Here is a 6000-nt window from a genome sequence, read left to right as displayed (position 1 = left end):
GACTTAGTTGATTTTAACTTTCGCTCTGCAATAGGTAAATTACGAATTGGTGCACACCCTCTCGAAATTGAGAGACTGGGTGGTATAAAAAGTTCCAAGTGTATGAACGAATTTGCAAACATTGTACGTTGAATACGGTGGAAGACGAAACGCATTTTATCTTAAATTGTACCCTCTATAGCAATGAATGAAATGAACTCTTTGACGTAGCCTCCAAATTCTACCCCAACTTTCACACATATAGAAATGAAAAGAAAACTACTCTCCTCTTAACATCCGAAAACCCACAAATTACAGAAAAAGTGGGATCCTTTGTCTTATTCTGTCTTCCAAAAAGAACTTAACGGTTAACGTGATTTTTCTCGTTTTTTTTTGCAAGGTTTTCCACTTAAAGTTAATCCTCCTTCGTTTTCGGTTCGAAAACGTTTATAAAACCTGAGCCAAGTTATTTTTTTTACAACAATAAAGGATTTTATGACGCCACTTTATATATATATATAGCTCAAAAAGTTAGTGGAAAGTATATATACACAAACAATGTACGGTAACTAGTTTATTTTCGGAAAATAATATAATTTGAGTAAACAGCATAGACACAAGAAAGACAACATATCATGGAAGCTGTAAATCCAACTATTAATTTGTGTCTTGTTCAGGAAAAGTCATAAACTGTCCATCAGTTGTTCTGAGTCCAGTTGAAGCTCAAGTTACATCAAACTAGCCTCTACCAGGCTTCGGTAGGCGGCTGGACAGAGTAGAAATCGGCCGAAGCGGCAAACTGTTCTCTTTAGCAGAAAAACTCCCCTGGCATGTTACCTCTCTATTTGGCCGATTTCTACTCTTCCAGCCGCCTCCCGATGTCTGGTAGAGGCTAACATCAAATTACTCATGTAGTTTGAAATCTGAGGGAAATCGTAGCCTACTCTATGATCTATCGTGGCTCTCTTGTGAACAAAGAGCAAAAGTCAAACTGCGTTTTACGTGCTAAGAACGAGGGTGACAAATGAGTAGAAGACGGTTTTCTACCGAAACATAAACATCTTCTAACCAGATCATCATGACATCTAAGCCGCCTGCGCGACTGATCAAATCCCTTTGTGCAAGTTCGTCCCGCTGTCTTCCTTCCAGATAAATTTGCTCCCCATCGCTTCGGCGAGACAATCCAGTTTGTACAAACAGGTCGAACCTGGTCTAGAGTTTCTGACACGAGCTAGGAAAACATGGCGGGAAGATTATACGCTTTACTCCGGAGTTTATAAACTAAACTACACACTGAGCGGGTCACAGCATTTCGATCGGGGAATTTAAACTTTAAAGGAATTGCGATGTGAAAAAAAAACGGATGAAGTGTAGTAGTAGTGATGACAAAAAAACGCTGACGAAAGCTATTGATTAAAAACTGAATTTCCAAGTACAATAAATGGAACTTAGCAGAAGGCAGTGCACACATGTTCAAAACACTCACTGTCTAATATAGTAGCTGTTTAAAACACAGTTCTTGAAACACATATAGCATCATGATACAATGGCAAAGGATTTGGAATATCGTTCTCATTGTCAAACAAAGCACATTGTATATTGACGAAATTCGAATGCACTACAACCTGCGCTTCTGTACAGATTAAGATTGTAGAGTGCAACTTGCGAAACAAGTATTATTTGCTCAAACTATAGACTGTGGTCTGTCCGGGTCATATAGTTCTCAAACTAGAGCCCCTGCTCTGTAGGCGTCCACACACAGGGTACAGGTACAGTTCGCGCTAGCGCTGTGGTAGACGTAAGACAGGTGTCTGGGTACAGGCTCGATCAGGTGCAGGCTACGAGCAGGTAACATGTAGGGCGGGTAGACGCCGGGAACCCTCGGGGAGGGTGGGTCACAGGACCCGAAAGCCACACTGGGTCGTGTCGGTGGCTTGAAGTCGTGGTGACGAGTGTTCGAACAGACACTGAAAGACCGAGCTGGTTGGTGAGGCTGGGTCGCCATTGGTGGAGCGTAACTGTAACTACTATGTGCTGAGTCAGCAGATTTTGGTGCTATACCCTCAGCTGCCGGTAGGGGGACATGTCCGTACTGATGCTGCGAGAGAGCTGGATGCTGCGAGGAATACTCTGAGAGGGAGGTTGTGTTCGATCTGTCCGAGAAACTATGCGATGGAGGATACGGAGTGGAGCTAAACCTATAGCTAGGGTCTTTCAGGGGCCCGCTGAAGTTGATGATGGGACTCGTGCCGCCGCCACTTGGCGACCATGTCGGACTGGGCCAGACGGCGGAACCCGGGCTCGCCCAGGAGCGGAGCGACGGCAGGTCGAAGCCGTACGGGCTCGGGAGGCTCCTGTCCAGCCAGGGAGCGCACCGCGGACTGGGGGGCACCGCCGGGCTCGGGTGGTGGAACGAGGAACGGAAGGAAGGAAAGACAGAGTCAGCGGCGCTACTTTCCCAGGAGGGATACCGGTCGTTCGGAGGAGAGGATCGAAAAGACCAGGGAGGAGACGGCTGCCGGTAGAGAGGAGGGGGAAGGCCTGATGCGTAGCCACCGAAGGCCTGATGTGGGTCGCCCTCGGGTGGCGAACGCGTACGGTTGTCCTCGGTCTCAGATGCGGCTCGAACAGGTGTAACGTCGCGGTCACGCTCACCGCTCGGAGTGTTGCCGTGTCCTGTCTGGCACTGGAGCGGTAAGAGTTTCTCAGTGGCCGGGGTGTCCTGGTGGAACGCTTGCTGGACCTGCATAGGTGTCTCATCCGCTGACGTCGACGGGTCGTCGTTTTGAGACGCTGGCTGTTCCGTTCCCCGGTTGTTCTCGGGTGACTTGTTGCCGTCGTGGTGTGTTGTTTCCGACCGATTGTCCACATCCATGGCGGTCTCGGCGTCGGGTTGCTCGGGCGTGGGCCTGTGCGTGTACCGCGGAGACAGATAGAACAGCACGGGGCTGTGGTCGGGACCGTCGGTGACGTCGCGAGGCGACAGTAAGGAGTCGATGGCGTACGGCCCGCTGAATTTTTCAGTCTTGCGGGTCTCCGTACCGATCTTGCCATGTTCGTCTTTTCTTGCCTGCTGTTCTGTCTCCTTCGGGTTGCCTTCCTCGGCGACGCTCGTTTCTGTTCGGGAGTCGTCGGCGTCCGACGAGTCCTGCCGAGTCCGGTCAGTTTTCGGCAGTCGCTTCCCGGCGGTTTTCGCTGGCTTGGAATTTTTCACCCTCGGGTCGTCCACGGGGTCGCTTCGGGCGGATTTCTTCGTGGTGGCCGCCGTGCCGGGCTGAGCCCTCTTGCGGCGCTGGCGGAACGTGCCGTCGGGGTTGAGGTAGCTCTCGATGCCGTCAACCGTCCAGAAGTTGTCCTTACCGAACGGTCGGTCTGCGTCACGTGGCACCTGCAACACGGAATAAAAACAAGCAGGACATCAGAGATGGCAAACTTCACCCCCTTTTACATTTACTTATTTAGGAAGAGATGAAACCTTATAAAACGGTACTCTCCATCACATTGTGGATGCTAGAAAATTTAGAAATCGGGCAAATGCATGGGATAAATTAGATATACTGAGTGCACAGTTTACAGATCTGTTACTTCTCTTGAAGTTGAACATTCGTACACACAATTTCTACTACTAGTATCAAGTGAGTGACCAAAAGGTGTTTGACATAAATGAATGAATGAATGAATGAATAAGTGAATGAATGGAGACATATAACGTTACTACCGTAAATTTTATACTGTTCATGACCTGTGGTGCAGTTGCGAACGCTTGCCACCTTGCAGTAGTTTATGTGATAACTATTTGGTGGTCCATCAGATTATTCTATCGTATCCATTATATAATTTCATAATGTGCCTACGAATACAGCTAGTGACCACCTGTCCACAAAGACCATATTTTATCAGTCGTCCCCTGAATGGTTTTCTTGGACAGTTTTGACTCTATAGTAAGGCCACAGCAAGTAAATTTTATGGATGACATCCTCCGCAGACTCCATCTAATGCGAGCCGACGAAAAAAAAGGCGGGCCAAAAACAAGGTTCCTACATGATCAAATAATTGTACAAATGTTTTTGATTCAGTGAGAACATCACATATACACAGCCAGCATTACATATCACTGCATCAAAGTAAAAAACAAGACATTAAATCAGAGTCTTTTCTTGTCTCCAGTCCTCAGTTATCTGCCATCCACCTTCCGGCATGGCAACAGAATCTTTGCCCATTTTCGGCATGTTGACCACTGTCAGAGGGCAACAAAATTTCTTCTTTTTTTTTTCAAAATCAGGTGAAAATTAATGCGCGCGCTGATGTCATCCATAAAAATTACTTACTGTGGCCTAACGTTACATGAGGTACAAAGGAGTGGGGTGAGGTACTTTTAGTACATTTATGAGAGGTCTGGCCACACTTCCATCGCGTGTGTGTCCGTAAACCCAAACTTCCGCCATCTGATCGTTCCAGCGTGACTTACAACCATCTGCACTAATTCACATGTTCTGCTCTAACGAACCATCGGACCTTTGTTGAGTCCTTGTCTCTTCCGTCTTTCTTTGTTTTGGTCAAACTCCTGCCGTCTTTTCGGATGTTCCCCGATGAGACAAGGAAGACGCCACGTTTTCTGCCATCTCTTTCTGTCAGTTGTAAAAGTATAAGGATGATACAGAGTATCCTATGTGGTGCCGCCATGGTTTGTTCTAGACGTCTGCTCTGATAGTTGTTGGTGGTCCCTAGTTGGTGGTAATTATAACAAAGGCCACACTGACTTGATTATATGGATCACATATATATATACGGCCTGAGTTTCGAAAGAAAAAAAGTTGGCCACCATACTAGGAATACTACAAAGCTACGAATGGAGATGTCAATGCCGTAACTTTCTAAAAAACATTGGAATACAGATATTAGTGTCTTAGAATGCCACTTTTCTTTCTATAATTTATCCGTATGACTAGGTATTTCGATATAGCCTGTCATTGATGCTACTGAATCTAGACTCCTAGCCTCTACCAGACTTTGGGAGGTGGCTCTGGAAAGAGTAGCCTCTACCAGGCTTCGGGAGGCGACTGGGAGGAATAGAAATCGGCCAAATAGAGAGATAGCATGCCAAGGGAGTTGGTCTGCTGAAGACAGCAGTTTGCCGCTCTAGGTGGCCGATTTTTACTCTTTCCAGCCGCCTCCTGAAGTCTGGTAGAGGCTACTGAAAGAGTACAAATTGGTCAAACATGCTAGGGGAGTTGGTCCACTAGAGAGTACGAATTTGTCAAGCTGTACTCTCTAGCGGACCAACTCCCATGGCATTTTCCCCCTCTGGTCAATTTCTACTCTTTCCCATTGCTTCAGGAAGCCTGGTAGAGGCTAGCTAGACCAGTCCGTACCACTCTAGTTGCGGTACCGGGTCGGGTGTGACATCTCTCACCGCTGACCAGCCTTGTCTAGACCGCTGAGAAATTCCGCACCTCTCGGTAGTATTGTTCCGTTTTATGTGAAGCCCGTCTTTGGTGTGAAAACCGCTTTGTGAAAAGGTGTGAAGACAGATAGTTTTGCTTCTTTCCAGATAAATCTGGTCGTTGAAATATGCAAAATGGGAATCGTGCTAGTATACTAGCTAGTCTCTACCAGACTAACTACGCTGACTATGTACTAGTATATAGGAGAATATTTGCCAGGGGAGTTTGGCCGCCTTGTAGGTTTGACTGACCGCGTTTAAACTACCTCCCCTCGACCGGACTCCCTTGGCCAATTTTACTATCTTTTTTGCCGAATTCTACGATCCGTATTCCCGTAGAAAGGCCTGGCGGTGGCTGCTAGTATACTTTCTGTAGCAACACCCACAGGCACAATGTTCAATGGAGCGTGCTCAACTAAACTCAACACACTTGTTACGGTCGGTTGTGTATTCGCTCCAATGATGCGGAAAGGTATAAATTGGGGGGGGGGATCTCCAAGCAGACGTAGGGTAGCCTCCGTAGCAGGCTTATTATAGAACTGGGGGTTTGGGGGTCTTCGGCTGTTTTCTGATTAGCC

The sequence above is a fragment of the Branchiostoma belcheri genome, unplaced genomic scaffold (genome assembly GCF_001625305.1).
Source record: "Branchiostoma belcheri isolate BF01 breed outbred unplaced genomic scaffold, Haploidv18h27 scaffold63, whole genome shotgun sequence".
Lineage (NCBI taxonomy): Eukaryota > Metazoa > Chordata > Leptocardii > Amphioxiformes > Branchiostomatidae > Branchiostoma > Branchiostoma belcheri.
Note: the sequence above shows the minus strand (reverse complement) of the source record.